Source organism: Pyrus communis, chromosome 7 (genome assembly GCF_963583255.1).
Source record: "Pyrus communis chromosome 7, drPyrComm1.1, whole genome shotgun sequence".
Lineage (NCBI taxonomy): Eukaryota > Viridiplantae > Streptophyta > Magnoliopsida > Rosales > Rosaceae > Pyrus > Pyrus communis.
Genome location: NC_084809.1, coordinates 23,846,017 through 23,867,100, shown reverse-complemented (window position 1 = coordinate 23,867,100; position 21,084 = coordinate 23,846,017). Strand labels below are relative to the sequence as shown.

Below are 21,084 nucleotides of genomic sequence, written 5' to 3'. Positions count from 1 at the left end.
GTCCTTACATCACAATCACCAACAACGATCCCACTACCACCAGCCACGGTCCTCTTCCACCAGGCCACCACCACCGCCCACGGTCGTCTCCCACCACTGTCCCTTGTCGGAACTCATGGCACCTTCATCGTTGTAAAATTTGGATCTCACGTAAAAGTAGAAAGCCGTGAAAAGAAGAGCACCCAACCCCACGAGCCATCGTCCTCTTTGTATGAAAATCAAGGAACCCAAATTTTTGGATTACCATATTGGGATTCTGGAAATGAAATCTTCCACCATAGCTAGATTGCCATGATTTTTTAAGATATGAAAATGAAAGTGTCTGTCTGATTGTGTGCTTTGGCGAGGAAGAATGGTGAGTGTTTGGCTACAAGAATCAAGGATGTTTGGTTGTGTTTGGGAGATTTAAATAAGGACAGGAGTCGTTGCTTTATTGTGCCATATAAGGTCTCGTTTGGCAGCTCGGACTGTACTGACTATTTCTGTCGGATAGGATAAATAGTCACCGGATAGTACTGACTAAATTAGTCAGGCGTTTGGTGCAGTATCGGACTAATGACCATATTATTTATACTGTGTTTGACATTGAACCGGATAAGAAAAGGAATCTTTTTTTGTTGAATGAACTTTTTTCTCTTCCCTCGCCAGATTGCCGATCTTCTCCCCAGATTTCCGATCGTCTCCTCCCCTCACTCCCTCATCCTCCATCACTCCCTTCCCAGATTTCTAGGTTCTAGGGGTGTTTGATTCAGACAAGAAGGGGTTCGGAGGCCCAAAAACAGCTTCGTTTCGATGATAGAGGTTGACAGAAAGTTGAAACTCTAGAAAATGGCAGAGAATGATCCTTCAGGCAGAAACAGTATATGATGAGTGGTCATAATTCGCAAATGAAAATGCGAGAGATGGGTGTCCGTCCCAAAGCCTGTTACGACAATTGTGCACTCCCCTCTTATACCATATTATCCCCATTCTACTTTAAAAAAAAATGGCATGCAGTTGCAGAAAGTTGAATTTGATTTTCACCCAGTAAATTACTCAAAAGCTTTGAAGCTCTAAAAAATGGCAGAAAGTTGCAGACTTTAAAGCTCTGTTGTGTTAGATAATGGCAGATGAAAAAACCCAGAAATCAGAAATTGCAGAAAATTTCCATGAAACAGGGGGAGGGGCAGAAACTGGGAAGAAGAAGAAGATGAATGAGAAGATGAACTTGGATTCAGACGAAGAAGAAGATGAATGAGGGAGGGGTGGAACCTGGGAGGACCGACAGTGCGTTCGGAGAGGAAGGAGAGAGTGAGCCCGACTAAATTGTCCCGTGGTTTTAGACGGGATAAAGAGCCGGATGTGAGGGGTATAAGATAAATGGGCCTGTATTAAATAGTTTGGTACTTATTTCATATGAAGCTCACCAAACACTTGCTTCGTATTATTAATACTATCCAGTGTGCCAAACGAGGCCTAAGTGAATGTGTATATTGAGTACTCAAGTATTATTTTTTTTTTCTCTTCTGACCCTAACTTTTTTTGTGGTTTATTAATCCATTTATCTCCTTTATTTATTTATTTATTCTTGTATGTATTTTTATTTTCTCTTTTAAGACTCCCACCGTATTGATCTTAAACTCTCACATTATCTATAAATATTGTATTACTTTTTAAAAATAATGTAAATATTGTTTAATGCTTATTTTACGATAATTTAAATCCATCTAGGCTCCTGTCTAGATCTCGCGTAGTTGCTAGGTCCTAGTCCGTTGTTTGACTAGCGCCTTACATTTTTTAGGATCTAATCGTAGCCAATTTAAGCTTTTTACATTGGCTTTGATATTATTGCTTACAACCACTTTGGTGGAGAGACTATTTTTTGCTATGAATATTGACTCAAAACTTTGCACTTTCCAATGTGAAAACAATCGCTTTGATTGAACCTTGCACCCTTTTGAATTTTGCCCCTCCCCTCAGCGAATCTTGGCTTCGCCACTGGATGTATCATTCATGTACCAGTCACAAAAAAATATTTCTCTACCCATAAGGATTATACTTCTTTTTGTGTTTTTTCTTTTGAAATTTTTTGCCCATTGTCCTTAAACGATGATGATATTCATCACCTTATTTGTCAATGTTCGATGAATTTAAATTTCGAGATTTGAGTAGGGAATAGACACAATTCCTAAAATTAAATTCATTCAATTGGATGATGAACATCATCACCATAGGAAGGTAGTTAGCAAAAATGCACCTTTATTTCTTTGTTTTCCATTTGGGTAAAAGGTTAAATGTCAGCAAATGTAAACATATTTGGTTCTGTGGATTTGGACGATATTTATACGGCCAATGTAAACATAATTGGTTCTTATTTTCTAATTTTCAAAACTGTCTGAGTTCGACTCTATAAATCGAGTCCCTTTTTTCTTAGATGGGGATAATCCGACTCAAACGGTTTAAAGGTAAGCACCAACACCAAGCACTAAGCAATTTATACTATATAGGTTCTAAATCTTTCTTACCTTCCTAAACCAAATAAAAGGGTTCAATTAGCAAAGCCTAAAACTAAGAGCTTGTTTGGATGTGTCTTTAAAATGATTGAAAGCGTTTTTGATGAAAATCTTTTTGGAAACAATCCTTAGTAAAATTGCTAATAAATAATGGAAAAACATTTAAGGTGCTTCCTGGAAGAAGCACATAACTAATGTTATGTTTTTGGAACTCAAGAACATTTTTTCTAAAAGCGTTTTCAGTCATTTTAAAAGTACATCCAAATGAGCTCTAAGCTTTCCCATAACAACGCATCCACCATGGGTTTTGGGAATACCATAATCCGAGCCATGCTACAGTGCTACTGCTTGCATCAAAATTCAATTTTCCGTTTCCTTACAAAATATTATTAGCTACTATACTGTTAGTACTACTATCATTAAATATTTAGATTGCTAATTTGCTATGAAATATCATGATCATTAATCCATTAGATTGCTAATTTACGACACATAATTGAAACAAATCTGTTCGACTCGTAGAAACTAGACCATATCAAACGAATCCAAATGTGCTTATTCTACTAATAAAAATACATAAAAACGAACCGGCTCGGACTTGTTTACAAAAAACAAGTCGAGTTTGGATCAACCAAAAATAGATCCAACTCGACCAGCGCCCACCCCTACAAGAAAGTGCTATTCGCACATTGTTTTTTTCTTTCTATTGCACTTTGGATCGAATAATTTAAAAATATAATTAGGGACATAAATTGTTGTAGGCGATATTTATTATTTAGTTGTTCACTTCTCGGGTCAATATGTAATATCTTAATAGTTCAACACATTTCTATGTAAACTTTAAAGCCCATAAATAATTGTCTAATGAGAAGGAATGTTGACTTTGATTTCTCCTCCCAATCTCTCTTAAATACTTTGATTTCTCCTCCCAATCTCTCTCTTAAATTCTCTATCACTCTCTATTTTATTTTCAATTTATCAACACGAAAGTTCACTCAAATGTGATTTTAGATTTCAACTTTAGAATACAAAGATAAGACAATAGAAGAGAATGCTTTGAATGATATGTTTATTCTTCTCAAGAAGAGGTATAATATACAATCTTAATTCTAACCAAATAGGGAAGAATAATTACAGGAGATTACAAAAAGATTTCTCCCAAATTACACGGGATTCATCCTAAACTAGGAAATCCTAAATTATAGGAAACTATACAAGTCAACAGTCCCCCTCAAGTTGGTGCATATATGTTGCACATGCCTAACTTGTCTAGAAACTTAGAGAACTTTTCACTAGAAACTGCTTTGGGGAGGATGTCAGCTATTTGATCTTCCGTTTTGATTTGAGGCACTTCAGTTATTTTACCTTATGGCTTTTCTTTAATAAAAAACATGTCAACCTCTACATGTTATGTTGCATTGGATTATTAGCAATATCGTGAGCAGCCTTATTATCACAAAACAACTTCATGGGTTCACTATGTTTGACACCCAATTCTTGTTGTAGTGGTTTAAGCCATAAAATCTCACAAATACCAAGGGCCATACTTCTGTATTCCACTTCTGCACTTGACCTTGCTACTACTCCCTACTTCTTGCTTCTCTAAGTAACCAGATTTCCACCAACAAAGGTGAAGTAACATGATGTTGAGCGCCTATCATCACTCGAACCGGCCCAATTAGCATCCGTATAACCTTCAATACTAAAATGACCATTCTTCTTAAATAAAATCCGTTTTCCCGAACTTCCTTTCAAATAACTGAATATTCTCATAACTGCATTCATGTGTTGTTATCCTGGATCATGCATGTATTGACTAACGACACTCAAGGCATAAGCAAGGTCTGGTCTAGTATGTGCTAAATACATTAATCTTCCATTAGTCATTGATACCTCCCTTTATCTACCGGTACTTGTTTTAAATCAATGCTCAACTTCATTCCTTCTGCCAACAGAGTAGTCATATGTTTGCAGGCTGACATGCCAGTTTCTTTTAACAGGTTAAGAATATGCATTCTCTATGACAGGAAGATTCCTGACTTGCTCCTTGATACCTCAATCATGAGAAAATATTTCAGAGACCCAAGATCCTTCATCTCAAATTCTATACTTAAATATTTCTACAAGGCAGCATGCTCATCCGAATCATTACCAGTAACTACCATGTCATCCACATATACAATGAGTGCTGTAAGCTTTCCATTCAGGCATTTCAAGAACAATGTGTGATCACAGTTACTTTGCTTATATCCAAATGCTCTCATAGACTTGGTAAATTTACCGAACCACGCTCTCGGGGACTGCTTCAACCTATACAATGATTTTCGAAGCTTGCACACCTTTTGTCTATGCATATCTGGAACGTTACTCCCTGGTGGGAGTTCCATGTAAATCTCTTCTGTCAAATCCCCATGCAAGAAGGCATTCTTCACATTTAACTGTTGTAATGGCCAGTTAAGATTTGCAGCCAAGGACAACAAAACACGGACTATATTGATCTTGGCCATATGGGCAAATATATCTGTAAGTCAATTCTACATTTTTGAGTGTATCCTTTTGTTACTAGTCCTAACTTGAAGCGGTCCACCGTCTAATCAACTTTGTACTTCACCGTATAGACCTATTTGCATCCCACGGGTTTCTTGCTAGCTGGCAAGTCTGTGATCTCCTAGGTAGCATTCTTCTTTAAAGACTTCAACTCTTCATTCATTGCTGCTTGCCAACATGGATCAGCTAAAGCCTCATGCACACTATTATGAATAGATATAGTAAATAATTGCACAAATGACTTATTTGATTCTGACAGGTGACTGGTAGACACATAATTACTTAACGAGTATAACACATTAGACTTAGGGTTGGGCTTGCTCACCGGATACCTAGTTTTGCATTAGGGTCGGCTTCATAAGTAAGTTTAGGAATACTTTGGTTGACACGATTAGGGAGACGGCGTGGTGGTGGTGCATCCGGGATTGAAGACGATTGATTATGGTTATTGGGACTCAAGATCGACTGTGAGGTAGCTCCTGACATAAGACTGTCCAGTGGTGAAGAAACTGGTAGTGAGCTATCAGACAGTGAGTTATCTGGCAATGTCGACTCATTCCTTTCAAGGTTTTCAACATTGTTTCCATGTGAATGATCACCACTTGTCTCAAAGACGTTACCACTTAGTTCCAATTCATTCACCTCATTGTTTTTGTGTGAATGATCACCACTTATTTCCAAGACATCACCACTTAAATCCAAATCATTCACACTACCTAAATGTGGAATAGTATAATCAAGAGTTTGAACTTTTGTCTGATTCTTCCCCTGAAGTGAAGACTCAGGATCAGCAAAGTACATATCATTATCATGAAATGCAACATCCATAGTGACAAACAATTTTTTCGTCGGAGGGTGATAACAACGATACCCGTTTTGATTTGAGGCATACCTCACAAACACACATTGTAAGGCCCAAGGTTAAAGTTTACTTCTCTATTGTTTATGAAGATGAACGAAGGCCACACAGCCAAACACGTGAGGTGGAAGGTTAGGAACTGTAAAAGCATCAACATATGAAGAAAGTCTGGAGCGATGTCTGAAAGTCAACTGATCAGGATGGAACACGATTCATGAGATACGCAGTTGAGGTGAAAGGTTCTCCCCAAAAAGATAACAGGAGACGCGCCACGAGGAAAGAAGCACGAACAACCTATAGAAGCTGACGATTCTTGTGTTTTGCAACACCATTTTGTTGCGGAGTATATGGACACGTAGTTTGATAAACAATACCATTATGATCAGGAAAGGCACGAAGTTCAGAGTTTACATATTCGCTGCCATTGTCACTCCTAAGAACATGTATTTGTGACTTATTTGTACTTATACCATTTTATAAAACTGCTGAAACAAAGAAGTAACTTCATTTTTGGACTTTATCAAACAAACCCAAGTCATACGTGTGCAGTCATCAATAAAAGAAACAAACCAATAGGCACCACCAAGTGTAGCAGTTTTAGATGTTCCCTAAACATCAAAATTAATTATCATAAATGAGATTGAACTTTTATTCAAACGAGGCAGAAACGTAGTACGATGACTTTTAGCCATTTCACAAACACCACATTTAAAGTTAGAAATATCATGCTTAACAAATAGGCTAGGAAACAACCTCCGTAGATAACTGAATGAAGAATGTCCAAGTCGATGATGCCACAAGCAAATCTCTGAAGCTTTATTCCTATCCCCCTGATTTCCTTCCATTGCAAGAGCTTGAGTCAACATTCGGGAACTGTTCGATGTCAACTCCAAATAGTAGAGCTTCCCCTTCTTAATATCATAACCAATCGTCTTGCGAGTCCAAATGTCCTTAAAATCATAAAAAGAAGGCCAAAAAATCACAAGACAATGCATGGCGACAGTTATTTGAGCAACATATAATAAATTATAGTCAAAAGAAGGAACAACGAGTACTTAATTAAGATTTAGGGTATCAGAAAGTTATACATCGCCTTCCTCGATAATGGGTGCAACATTACCATTGGCAACACTCACCACAGTTTTGGGGGATGGTTTTAGGGTTTGTACCTATCTAGAATTACAAGTCATATGTTCAAAAGCACCAGAATCAATTATCCATGTATTATTCGTAACAGATGTAGAAACCTTTAAAGTCTTACCATCATTAATTGTATGTTCAGAATGTACCTTAGTTTCAGCAATCAATGCATGCGACTTATTACACTGGGGATCACGAGTCTTATCCTAATTAACAGGATAACCAATAAGGTCAAAACAACAATTTTTGGAATGTCCTGTCAAGCCACAATAAGGACACTTGTTGGGTGGATAATAGGAAGAACCATGGGTCCGAGCTATAATGATTTCATCATGAGCCATTTTAATTATAGCGTGTGGGCCACATAGAAAACAAACTACTCAAAAACAATGATTTTCCCCTTTTTTCTCTTTTTTTTTCTTTCTTTTTTTTCTTCTTCTTTTTCAATGCTTCTGCGTTTTCCCCTTTTAAATTGTTTCCTTTCTCTAGACTGCTTTCAGTTCACATAGATACCAAAGGATTGCAACCGATGGGATTTGTGCAAGCAAAAAAAACTTGTAGCAAATGGTTTGTGGACTAGTGCGATGGTGGGTGCAAGCAAGTTCAGTGGCAGCTCAGACGTGGCTGGTTGGTTTAGGCAAAGAGGTTCGGTAATGAAAACGATTGTCAGGTTCAGATTTTGGATTGCAGGAGGCGACAACCAATAGTGGCATATGTGGGGGTCTGAGTTCTGGGCTTCAACACAATGCGTATAGACTCCGATGTGACGAAGCAAATAAACAGGAGGGGTCGGTCTAGTAATGACGGCGTCGTTCATTAGTTATACCTCTAGGGCGGCCGGAGACCTTATCCTTCATGATCACCTTCTGTAAAACGTCGTCGCAGTTGAAGTACTCATTAAGCTTATCCTCTGAGGTCTCCCATGAAATTCCACCAATAAAAAGCTTCCCTTGATCAGAATTCCATGTGGGTTTTCATTGCCCATTCTCACTATCTGTGAGAGTGAAAGCTTCATCTTTATAAAATTTTGTAGGTGGATTTGGGATTTGGAAGAAGGAAGGGTTTGTGACCGACAAGAGAGAGAGAGAGATTTGGTTGGAAAAATATTTATTAAATTTTAAAGGTGGATTTGGGAAAGGGTGGGTGGGTTTGTGATTGACAAGAGAGAAATTTGGTTGGGTAGAGACTCGAGCATGATTCGAGATTTGCAAACTTGTTCTATCAGACAGTTCAGCTCGGGGGCCCGTGTCCTCAAACTTTTGGACCTTCCCTGTCTTGTTTTATCTTTAAAGATTTTGGACACACCCGATACCTGCCTCAAACCTCATGAACCTGCCTCGACCCACAGGTCTAAGACACATTTACCCACCCCTACTCCCATCTAAAAAACCCACCCTACCTCTACCTTCCCCGCAATCCCCCAACCCATCCCCACCTCCCCCACCCCACATCTCTCCACGTCGTTTTCTTCAGCAACCTCTCTCTTTCGTTGTGCATCTTCATCTTCCAGACCTATTTCACTGAAATCACTCAGATCTAGTCGTCGAGGATGACATCTCCATCACCAGGGATAACTGCATGTCGTCAGGTCTATGAGCCTCTCAGAAATGAGTAAACTCCTAGGATGAACCACATTACCGCTAATCCGGAAAACACAAAGACGTGCAGTTGTGCGCTTCACGGACTCTAAAGGCGTCAACAGTGGTGGTTGTGTCCATATGGGGGTTTGAAATTAGGGGAAAGGTAGATGAGCCTATGTGGATTTAGTGAGATGAGATAGAGTAAGGAAAGATGATGGGTTTTGGGTTGGTTCGGGGATGGGGTTAGGGTTGGCGGCAGAGAGAGGAGAGAGCTTTGCAGCGAGGGATTTGGAGTTGCTGGGTTTTGTTTCAAGGTGCGTTGGAATTGCAAGGATTTACAGAGTGTGTTGGTGGGAAGGAGGGAGGAAAGAAGAGGTTGGAGATGAGGGGTAGGAGAAGAGAGTGGAGGAGAAGGAGAATGTGGGTCGGGGAAGATGGGTTTTAGGTTTTTATTTTTATTTTAATAGGGTAGGGTAAATTATTATCTTTTAAATGTATAAAAAAATATTATTTTTTGCCACATGGCACAAATTTGGTAGCCACGTCAGCACAAATGTGGATCCCATATTTACCACGTCATCACTTAACAGTTTACTTAACGGATTTTCTAACGGATGTATGGAATTGAAATAAAATGCTAAGTAAATGTATAAAATTGAAATGTTTTAAAGATGCTGTAAGAAGTTGAAATGGACCCTAAACCTAAGGAGGTAAAATGTAATTTACCCATAAAATTATGCAGTGGGATAAGATGCAGACATAGCAATGCCGCAAAATTCTTCAGGTGCACCAAGATCTCTTTGCATTCTTGTGTACCTTTCTGATAACAAATGTAAACCAGCATCAATCAATAAATATGAGATAAAAGTATATGAAGAAGAAGAATAACTGAGAGAAAGAAATGAATAAGAGAAATAGAAAGAAAACACTGGTTGTATTGAATTGAATTATGAAAAGGTTTTACAACGCTTTTATATACTACATATTTCTTAATGATTAAGCTACCCTTCCTTATCCACTCATAGATTTTAACTAACTTTAACCAATTACAACCATTCTCAACAATATAAGCTGACATGGCAACCATTCCTAACCATATAAGCTGACATGGCAACAACTATTGTAGTAATGCCATGTGTCTTTAGTCATCATCCTCCCTCACTCTCGGCTAGGGAACCAAGTTGAAGATTGCAACAATGTTTGAAAAATATTGGACTGTGTAACCCTTTGGTTATAATATCAGCTGTTTGCTCCTCAGTTGGCATATACTAAACCAGTAAGTCATTTTTCTGAACTTTTTCTAGAACAAAATGGAAGTCAGTGTCGAGATGTTTAATTCTGGTGTGGAACACAAGATTGGAACACAAGGCTAGTGCTAACAAGTTATCACAATGTATAAGAGGAGGTTCAGACACAAACTAATGTAAGTCATGCAACATGTTTTGAATCCAAGTAATATCAGGAACATAATGAGTAAGAGATTTATATTTAGCTTCAGTTGAACTTCTAGAAACTGAAGATTGTTTCTTAGACTACCATGAGATTGGATTATACCCTAGATAAACAACAAATCTAGTGGCTAATCTTTTAGTATTAGGATCAGCTGCCCAATCTGAGTATGAGAAAGCTACAAGTGAGTTATCTGTTGCATCTGAATAAGTTAGACCATAGTTGATAGTGCCTTGCATATATCTCAAAATCCTTTTGACCAAATCATAGTGTACATCAGTAGGATTGTTCATATATTGATAAGTAGCATTGACAACATATGCCAAATCGGGTTTCATAAATGTAAGGTATTACAGCGCTCCTACCAAACTCCAATATGAAGTAGGATCAGATATAGTTGTTCCTTCTGAATCATGAAACTGAGTGTGTGGTCGACAAGGTGTATTCACTGGCTTGCAACTATCCATACTTGCTTTATGCAACAAGTCTTTAGCATATTTAGACTGACTAAGAAATATATCCTTATTTGCTTTGTAGATGACCTGCATTCCCAAGAAATACGACATTTTGCCCATATCCTTGAGATCAAACACATCCCCTAGCTCTTTAAGGACTGCTTGCACCTTCTCTGAATTAGAACTAGTTAGGATTATATCATCCACATAGAGTAGTAATACAACAACATCAACTCCATCATACTTCACAAATAGACTTATGTCAGATTGAGACATTATGAATCCTTTTGCAAGTAAATAGCCAGTGAATTTGGCATTCCATGCTCGAGGTGCCTGTTTTAAACCATACAATGACTTTATCAACTTGCAAACATGATGTGGATGCTATGAATCAATAAACCCTTGTGGTTGTTTCATATAAATCGCTTCTTCTAAATCACCATGTAAGAATGCATTTATAACATCGAGTTGTCTCAATTCCCATTTGTGTTGTGCTGCAAGTGAAATAATAAGTCTCACAGTGGTTTGCCTAACCACAAGACTGAAGGTCTCAAAATAATCCAGACCATGTTCTTGAGAGTACCCTTGAGCAACCAATTGTGCCTTGTATCTTGAAATTGTGCCATCTGAGTTCTTCTTCAGTTTATACACCCACTTACTTCCAATAACTACTCGATGACTAGGTGGAGGAACTAAGATCCAAGTACCTTGACTTCGAAGTGCATCATATTCCTCTTGCATTGCCCTCTGCCAGTTTGAATTTGTTGCAGTGCTTCAAAATGATGTTGGTTCAGCAATATCATGGATGTGAGCCAGAAAAGAATAGCCATTTTGACACTTATCCATCTCTTCTACTCTTAAAGTAGATAATTATGGTAAAGATGCATTATAACTAGAATAATCTTTTCTAGAAATAGCCCCAGTTTGTCACCTAGTTTGTATCATGTGAGTATAAGTATCGCAATGTGAAGAATTACTAATATCAGAGGTATCAAAGGGAAGGATTACCTCCAATTGTGCATGATGAAGGACAAGCAACACATAGGTTAGATTTGGAGATGGGAGAGTTGTTTCAGATTGTTGAGATGAAGAAGTATTATCAACTGCAGAACTTGTGTCTTGATGATGTAATTGTAACACTTAAGTTGTAGATTCAGAGTTCGAAATTTGCACTTCATTACTGGGAGACAGATTCATATTGTCTGATACTGAGATATCAATTCTAGGATTTACTGGAAGAACAAATGTTGCAGATGAGTGATTGTTTTTTACCTCTGGAATATATGTTACACCCTGAGATTGACTTGTTGAAACTCCAGAACTTGATTTGCAAGGAAACAGATCTTCATTGTGTATAACATGTCTAGAAATGATGAATTTTCTAGTTTGAGGATGAAAACAAATACCACCCTTATATTCAGTTGCATATCCAAGAAAAATACATAACACAGCTCTTGGTTGTAGCTTATTATGATTATATGGTCTAACATATGGATACATTGCACTGCCAAACACCTTCAACCCTTGCAATTGAGAAATAACACCAAACATCATTTGATAAGAAGATTGCCTGTTCAAAACCTTACATGGCATTCTATTAATTAAAAAAACAGAGTGAGCACATGCATGACACCACAACTCTTGAGATAAACCAACAACAGTCATAAGGGTTATAACTATATCTACAATATGCATGTGTTTCCTCTCAGCAATTCCATTTTACTGAGGGGTATGAGGACATGAGACCTTATGAAGTATACCTTTGTGTGCCAGAAAATCCTGAAATCTCTTACTTATGTACTCTCCTCCTCCACATGTTTGAAGGCATTCAATACCAGCATTGAATTGATTATACACAAAATTGTAGAACTTGAGAAAAACATCAAACACTTCTGATTTATTAACCAATGGAAATATCCAAACATATCTGGAGAACTCATCCACAGAGCTAACATAATATTTGAATCCTTCAACAGACTTAGTGGGTGAAGGACCCCAAAGATCAGAATGAATCTTTTGAAAAGGAAATGTACATTTGTCTTTCTTATCTAGAAAAGGTAATCTACTCATTTTTCCTGAATTACAATGTGAACACATATGTTGTGTATTATCATTAGTACTAACTATCTGAGATTGTTTTAACATTGTAGGCAAGACTTCATTGCTTGGATGTCCACATCTCTGATGCCATACCACATGGTTCACTTTCTGACCAATTAACCCAGTAAGCTTACTCTTAGACTTCACTACAACACTTGTAATCAACTTGGTAGAAATCTTAAACAACTCTCCATCATTACTTCTTCCTTGGTAAATCATAGCCTTGGTTACCTTGTCCTACACAAAAAAATTATGGTCATCACATATGAACCAACAGAAGTTATCTTTACACAATTGTTTAACAGATAGCAAGCTGGCTGCAATAGTGGGAACATGTAACACATTTCTTAAAATTAAAGAATGAGGTAATGTGTGTAATTTGCAGATCCAAGGTGTTGAATTGGCAAACCTTCTCCATTGCCAATTGTAATTTGATCAGTACCCTCATAAGGAGTAGCTTGTTGAAGAGCATTCACATCCGCAGTCATATGATGTGATGCATCTGTATCAACAATCCAGGAGTTATTTGGCAAGAAAATTGGCTAAACTTGAGCTTGCATTGCAGTTAAGGATGCAGATGGTGGATTGCCCTGATAAGCAAAATTATTCCTGTGATAACAGTCTAATGCACTATGACCCTTATTCCCACATATCTGACACTCAATCATTGGACCACTTGAACTTGCATTTGTAGATCTTTTCCAACAATTTAGAGCTGTATGACCCTTAATTTTTGAGCAAATCTGGCACTCTGGAACAATGTGTGACTTTGTTTCAGTATTACCAAAACAAGAATTCCAATTACTAGGCATCTGTTTGTTACCAGAAAATTGACATCTGCCACTACTTATGTTGTTCCCACCTTGTGAAGACCTGAAACCCCCATTTCCATTATTATTGTTTGGCCTAAAAGACCTTGGACCAGGATTGTGATTCGAGAATTGCCTTGTAGCACCATTATTTCCCACAAAACCATATGTATTTGGAAATTCAGAATATCCCGGGAATACAGGTGGTGAAGCCGTAAAAGAAGAGCCAGGAAACTAAGGATATATCATTGGTATGTTAGAGGGAACTGGCATGGAAGAAGACTGAAATGGCAAAGAACCATTAGAAACAGTACTTTGTGATGAACCAGAAGAATGGATTCCAAAGGATGAAGCTTCAGGTGGCATTTGAGTTAAAACACCACCAATTGTGAACGGAAGCCCCCTGGAATTGCTAGTAGACCCCTGAGATGAACCTTGTGATGATTCTTGCATGTATAGTCCCGAGAAGCTATGAGACAAACTATTCATAACAGATTCAGTTTCCCTTTCAGCACATAACAACTGTTCACGAAATTTTCTCAAAATGAGTGGTGTATCTCTAGTAAGAATCACAGTTCTAATAGTAGAAAACTCCCTAGGTAATCCAGATAAAGCAACCAAGATAAAATCATTATCTGAAACAACTTCACCAGCAGTGAGAAGTTGTTCTTTAATATTCTTGAGTTTTGCCAAGAACTAATCTATTGAATCCCCACCTTTTTGCAACGTCTGAAATTCAGTTTTCAGAGTATGTACTCAAGATTTGGATACTGAAGCATACCTATCTTGGAGACTAGACCAAGCTTCATGTGCAGTTCTGCACCCAAGAACGTGCTCAATTGCTTTATCAGACAAAGTAGCTAGAAGTAAGCTCAATAATGCCATATCAACTGATTCCCATTCCAAGAAAGCTTATGTGATTTTTGTAGTCACCCCATTATCTATACGTATGACATACTTTGAAGGTCACACAACAGACCCATCGAAATGATCAAACAGCTTATAACCTTTTAATACTGACTTGAATTGAAACGCCCACTTCGAAAAATTCATATCATTTAGCTTTATTGTCAACATTCCCAAAACTCCCTCAATGTTCACACCAAGAACAATCATCTTCACAATCAGAATACCACACAAAAATAGCCATAAACACAAACAACCAATAAACGCAGGAAAACTTTCAAGAATGGCTTCGTGCCTCAACAAATTCTACAAGATAATGGCTTCGTGCCTCAATCAAATAATGGCTTCGTGCCTCAACAGATTCTACAGGATTACAGCTTCGTGCCTCAACAAATTCAATAAGGATAATGGCTTCGTGCCTCAACAAATTTAACAGGATAATGGCTTCGTGCCTCAAGAAACATGATAAAAGCAAATCACGACTACAAATTGAAACATATCAACTAAAATCGACATACTTATTGACGAAAAACAAATTCCTAGTAATGCCCAAAGGTTGAATCTTGACAAATGAATGCCCAAAGGTTGAATCTTGATTCCAGTAAAACTCCCCAGAAATTTAGATTGCAAGACAAAGTCGCGGAGCCCAAGAACATTCATAGAATCACAACGGACCGACAACTCTGGATACCATGATAACATATGTAAACCAACAGCAATCCATAGCTATGAGATAAAAGTATACGAAGAAGAAGAAGAATTGAGAGAAAGAAATGAATCAGAGAAATAGAAACAAAGCACTGGTTGTATTGAATTGAATTATGAAAAGGTTTTACAATGCTTTTATAGACTACATATTTCTTAATGGCTAAGCTACCCTTCCTTATCCACTCATAGATTCTAACTAACTTCAACCAATTACAACTATTCCCAACTACATATTTCTTAATGACTAAGCTACCCTTCCTTATCCACTCATAGATTCTAACTAACTTCAACCAATTACAACCATTCCCAACCATATAAGCTAACATGGCAACAACCATTGTAGTATTGCCATGTGTCTTCAGTCATCACCTTCTTCACCCCATTCTATACCCCATGAGTTCTTTGCCAACCAATGCTTAGTCCCGTCATCGCTCACTCCATAACCAACAGCTATAAGGATTGTTCCACAAGTTTCAGTGAAGACACCACTTGAATAGAATTGGAAGTTAGAACCACTAACATCAATAGCAACAGAAACAGGTTGATGAGCAACAGCAATGAGGAGGGCATTTTCACTGTTTGCAGGCACGTTTTCAAAGCCACTTATCATAGCTGCAATGTTGGCTTCCTCCTTGGTCTTGCATGTCCCATCCGCACCACTGTATGGGTAACTACCTTCCGCACAATTCCATGATTTTGTTGGATGAACTGAAAAGCATCATCCATCGAGCCACCCTCACACCCTTTGTCTTCACCAGCGGTATCACAATCAACCAGCTCTTGCTCAGACAAAGAGATCAATTCCTTCTGTAGCTGCTACTGCCGAAAAAGCCCAACAACATCGTGTATTTTAATTGCAGTGAAAAGTAGTTAGAATAACTTAAGCAATTAACTAAACTCCCAAATTAAAAAGAACATATAGTGTTTCTAAGATATTAATGAACTAAGCAGGCACTTGTAACCCCCTTCTTTCTCCAATCCGTTGAAGCTGGCACTGCTGTCGTAACGTTTTCATATTTGAAAGAAGTTGTCCTTGTGGAATATTCGTGCCCCTTGAATCAGTGGCGGATCCAGGATTTTAAACTCGGGGGGTCCCAATTATAAAGGTCAAAAAAATTATAGACAAAAATAACATTGAAAATTTAAATATAATACACTTCATTCAAAAATCATATGCAAAACAATATTACAAATTATAAAATCATAATTCAAGTGTCCATTACGAGGTTTCATAAGTTACTAGGGAGCACCTAAGTTATTGATTATCTAATATGAAGCACTAAATTTAAAGGGGTGTGCTATTCACACACCCCTTTTTGCTTCTCACACACCCTTTGTTTATTTCTGTCATTTGATCTTCTTTAATTCAATCGATCCGACGGCCGCAAATTAAGAGGGTGTGTGGATAGCACACCCCAATTTAAAATACCGGTCAAATAAAACTCTCCCCAAACTCCCACTATCTTTCTAACCAAACACACCATTTTTCTCTTTTACTAGTTTCCAAACATCCACCTTCTCTCTCACTAAGAACAAAGCTACCATACCTCCACCAACCGCCTCCCTCCCCATTCTCCCGAAGCCATGGTAGCTCCACCACCAAATTTCACCAACCCATGACAGATCATATCCATCTTACTAACCTTATGAAGGAAATTTCACCCATAAGAAAAATTACTAAGATGGTTGAAATAATTTGGGAAAGTTTGGGCTTATGTACTGCCCCCGCTAGACAACAGAGAAAGGTTGGAGGAGAAGTGGGTGGCACCGACGGATGAGACCATGGCAGAAGCAAGGAGGAGAGAGGCAGGAAGGGTCCCTATTTCTTTCTTCTCCATGCGCGGTCATCTTCTCCGAGAAGAAGATAGCCACTGCAACCTACACAGACCTCATGCTCGAGTACGAGGGGTCCCCGGAAAATTTATAGCAACGATTTAGGATTGCCAACGGGTCCTGGGACCTCCCTGGTCCCTATGTGGATTCGTCCTTGCCTTGAATCTGTATCTTGCGGATTTGAACTCTTCATTCGTAAGGTCTGCAAATTGATTGACGATTAATTTGTGATTTGTTTGCATCACTATTGGATGATTTGATGAATGCCACATTTTCCTTGAATATCTTGAAACGCTTTTCCTTCTCGTTAATATCGTTATATACACGACCATAACCATTGCTCATACCTCCCATACATTGCTGCACCGTGAAGACTACGAGAAGTCGCTTCACAATCTGAAGCACAATCTGCATGGCTGTTTGTTAATAAAACTCCATGGAAACTGCTATGGAATCAGACAAATTTGATAAGGTGAGAGAATTGATGAGTAGGTAATACTGAAATGGTAGACTGCTCTCCACGTTTTATATAGAGAAGAGATATAGGCGTTGCTCTACATCTTCTTGACCAAAAAAATGTTCTGATATGATATTGACTTCAAGTTTAAGAGCTCATATGATATACATTGATGTCACGGAAAGTTACTTCACTAAACGCCTAAACTATGAACGTTAGTGCAGGTTGTACTTCCCAAACAAAATTCTAATGGTTTATTTTACTGTTGAATTCTTTAGTTTAATATATTATTTTTTGTTGCATGGTTTTGAGCTATGATATATTTTATTTTTTATTTTATTTTTTATTTTATTCATTTAATCGTGTTTTGCTTTTTGGACGATTCCTCTAATCGTGATTGTGGACTGTTCAGCTAACTTCGTGATTGCGGACGAGAGAAGATATAGACCAAGAATTAGTTGATCATTTATTTGATTTTCACACTTAATTTTTGTCATTTGGACTCGTTTACTCGTTTATGTATTTTGATTCACTGTTGACATATATAATTATGCGGTTCGAAAAACTGAGATATTACAACAACGCCATAAAAAAAGAGTTTGTAAATCATTTACCTAAATTGTGTCTCCAATTAGCGGTCATGTAATATTTTGTTATTATTTTTTTGTTAAATTAAAACTTTGTTCGATGAAATATTTTAGTCAGCCATGCAAAGTTCGTCGAGCAAAGTTGGTCAATGCAATTATTTGCTCGATGGAAGAGTTGTCGAAATGTCTGTCGGACAAAGTATTATTGCTTGATAGTTTCTAAATTTTATCGGGCAATATTTTGCGCAATGAGTTTTGTGTGAAGAACGTGGCACAACAAAGTTTTGTTAGACAAAACCTAGGGAGACAAAATCTCTGTTTGCATGACTAAAATATTGTATCTTACTCGCAAGACATGTAGAATGATCATTTTACCTGTGAATGGGTGTCTTAATCAATTATCAAACCTCGTCTCGAGATTAAAGTCCTTATATTTTCTTAAGTGTCATTATTTCGTTTTTGTACGTTAGTTTAACGTCGAAAGCGAAATATGAATCGAAGCCTCGAAGGCTTGTAATGATTCGTAATTAATGGAGTGGCAAATCTGTAATTTCAACTTCAAATATGAACTCTCTCGCTCTCTCTCCCTAAACTCTCTATGTCGCTCCGAGAGCTATTCCCTTCACTCCACTTCAAAACCTTGTGAAAACAACCTTGAAAATTATATATTTGGAATCATTGGGACACGGGGAACCCAGCAATATCCTTGCATGCATAATTAGAGCACCGTAGGGTGCTCTGCCATTAAATCCGAGAGCTTGAGCTCTCAAACTTGAACTCAAGTGAGGTCTTCCTTCCAATCTTTGAATATCTGAGTTATCTCCGTGTTGAGGATGTGTTCTTGGGTTGGAATATAGAAGGACCTAGCGTCGATAACTCTCTGTGCATGCATAACCAGTCTGGCGACGAACTCCGGTGAAAACCGTTGAGCTCGAAGGCGGCTGGGACAAGATTGATGAGGTTTTGGGATGTAAATTTATGTTGTAACCCTTGCATGCACTCTGTTTTCTTTTCCCAGAATCCGACGAGGGGAAATGGACGAACCCTGACGAGTTCGAGGTCCATTAAGTTCTTAATCCTATTTTGAGGGGTTTTAATTTTAAATTAAAAATCGGGCTGGAAATCTCTGTTTTAATGCATGCATGTGTTGGGTGCATTTTTCCAGAATCCAGCAAGGTAACTCCGGCCAACTTCCTTTGAATCTGAGACGGATTTAACCTCCATTGGTCCAAATCTGGGTCTAGGTAATTCCCTAGGCCTTAATTCGTGTTTTGGTTGGTTTTGGAGTATAAAAATCGTTGAAATCAAGCTCGGGAAGCCCTGACGACGTTCTGGATTTTCTTTGTAGTTTTCGGTGACGCTCCAGTGATCAGCGACGGTGACCAGCGATAGTCACCGTTAACTTTGATGGTAGAAGCTAATATTCCGTTAACATTAACAGAATCTCCTAACGGAGTAGGTATATTCAGTTAAATCCCTTAAACTCTCACCGCACTGGTGCATGGCAACGGTGGCGGCAAGTGTGGTCCTTACTCATTGAGCTGCGGTGGCGAGTAAGGCGGTGTGTTAGCCAGTGACGGTGACCATACGGCATCGCGTGTTCTAGGCGCGTGAAGGGTCGCACCATCTTGGTGGCATGTGCAAGACCCGAGACCTAACCCAAAATTTTTCGGTGTTCTGAATCACGTGGTGCACTCTATTTGTGTAAATTCATTACCGAAATGGTAGTTTTGGATGATTTTCCACATAATATGAATTAAAGCTTAACTTAGCTTTATATTACAATCATAGGCCTTATTGAGGATAAAGTGAGTATAGGGAAGGAACCTATTGATGAGGGATGCTATGCTTACCTATGAGTGGACCATTTCGAAAAAATTAAATGTTTTTACTATATATATAGATATATATTTATATATACCTATGTTGATGCATATTATACATGTTAGCCTTTGACGAGGCTTACACTTATCTTAACTTACATGATATCTTGAGATTATTGGGGATTTATTTTCACCACATGGTTATCTTACATATTGTATAGCTGGCTACAGTCGTATGATTTATTGCAGGTATATTTTCTATTCTAGTAGAGACTAGAGTTTGCTAGTATACGCTAGATATCGATCAGGTAAACACCACTTCACCTGCTTGCTGTACATTACATTATTTGTGATTGATTTACTTTATTTGATATGACGAGCAAGATTGAGTTGATCTTGACTACTATTATCATAGTACTATAACATATGTTGTTCTCACTATATATATGATTTCAAAATAGGGGTTATTATATTCGAATGATTTTGACGTGATAAAATTGGTTCACTCACATTTTGTTTTACCGACCTCTTCAGGACGTAGTGAGAATAAGGAGAAAACCGGAGGTGATGAGTGGGCTTGCCATGTGCCGAATCCAGTAGAGTTTGGATGAATCTCATCAGAAGATGGTTTTGCCTGGATAAGGGTGAAGTGATCGAATCCTAGTGCAATAAGGATCCTTCAAAAGTTAAGGATGCTCCGAATCAGAAAAGATGTCGAGAATAAAAGGATTGAATCTGAATGATTAAAGAGCTTGGTTCAGAATCCTATAGGAGTTATGATTGGTCGAAACCTAATCATATTGGGTTGAGGAGTTCTAGTCCAAGTGAAATGTTACCTCGGCCATTAGGGAAATTACTACTATAAATAGAGAGGGGAGTGCATCATTCAAAGCCCCTCCAAGTCAACACGCAACTGCCCTATGCAAACCTCTCAAACATCTTGAGATTTTTATTTTCTTTTTCCAAGCCAACACATCTTCAGTTTGGGTAAACAACACTGTGGAGGCAGCCGACAACATCTTCAATTTGGATAAACAGCACTGGAGCCTAATCTGCCAACCGAGGAGCATCTTCAGTTTGGATAAACAACACCGCTTCGAGACCGACTGGTTATCTATCCAGTCTCGGTCAACGAGGGTTTCCGAGTCCTTATTGGAAAAGGTCATCTCATCGGCCTTCTTGGCAATGTGAGGTGTTACCAGGCTCGGCACATTAAGAGCTGAGTTTATTTTATGATTGGATATTCGCAAGTACATTTTAGAGTTCAACATTCAGATGGCCACACCACATTTACAAGCAAGACACTTATCTCTTTTGAGGATTTGTGTCTGTACAGTCT

At 38.2% G+C, this 21,084-nt stretch overlaps 1 non-coding gene and 1 pseudogene across 1 annotated transcript; one reads left to right on the top strand and one right to left on the bottom strand.

Moving 5' to 3' along the window:
• The first annotated feature begins 858 nt into the window (after positions 1–858).
• On the top strand, positions 859–966 carry LOC137741229 (small nucleolar RNA Z279/snoR105/snoR108). Its single transcript, XR_011069257.1, has one exon. It is a non-coding gene; the product is annotated as a small nucleolar RNA Z279/snoR105/snoR108 (small nucleolar RNA).
• An 8,386-nt stretch (positions 967–9,352) lies between these two features.
• On the bottom strand, positions 9,353–21,001 carry LOC137740698 (senescence-specific cysteine protease SAG39-like; annotated as a pseudogene).
• Positions 21,002–21,084: the final 83 nt, after the last annotated feature.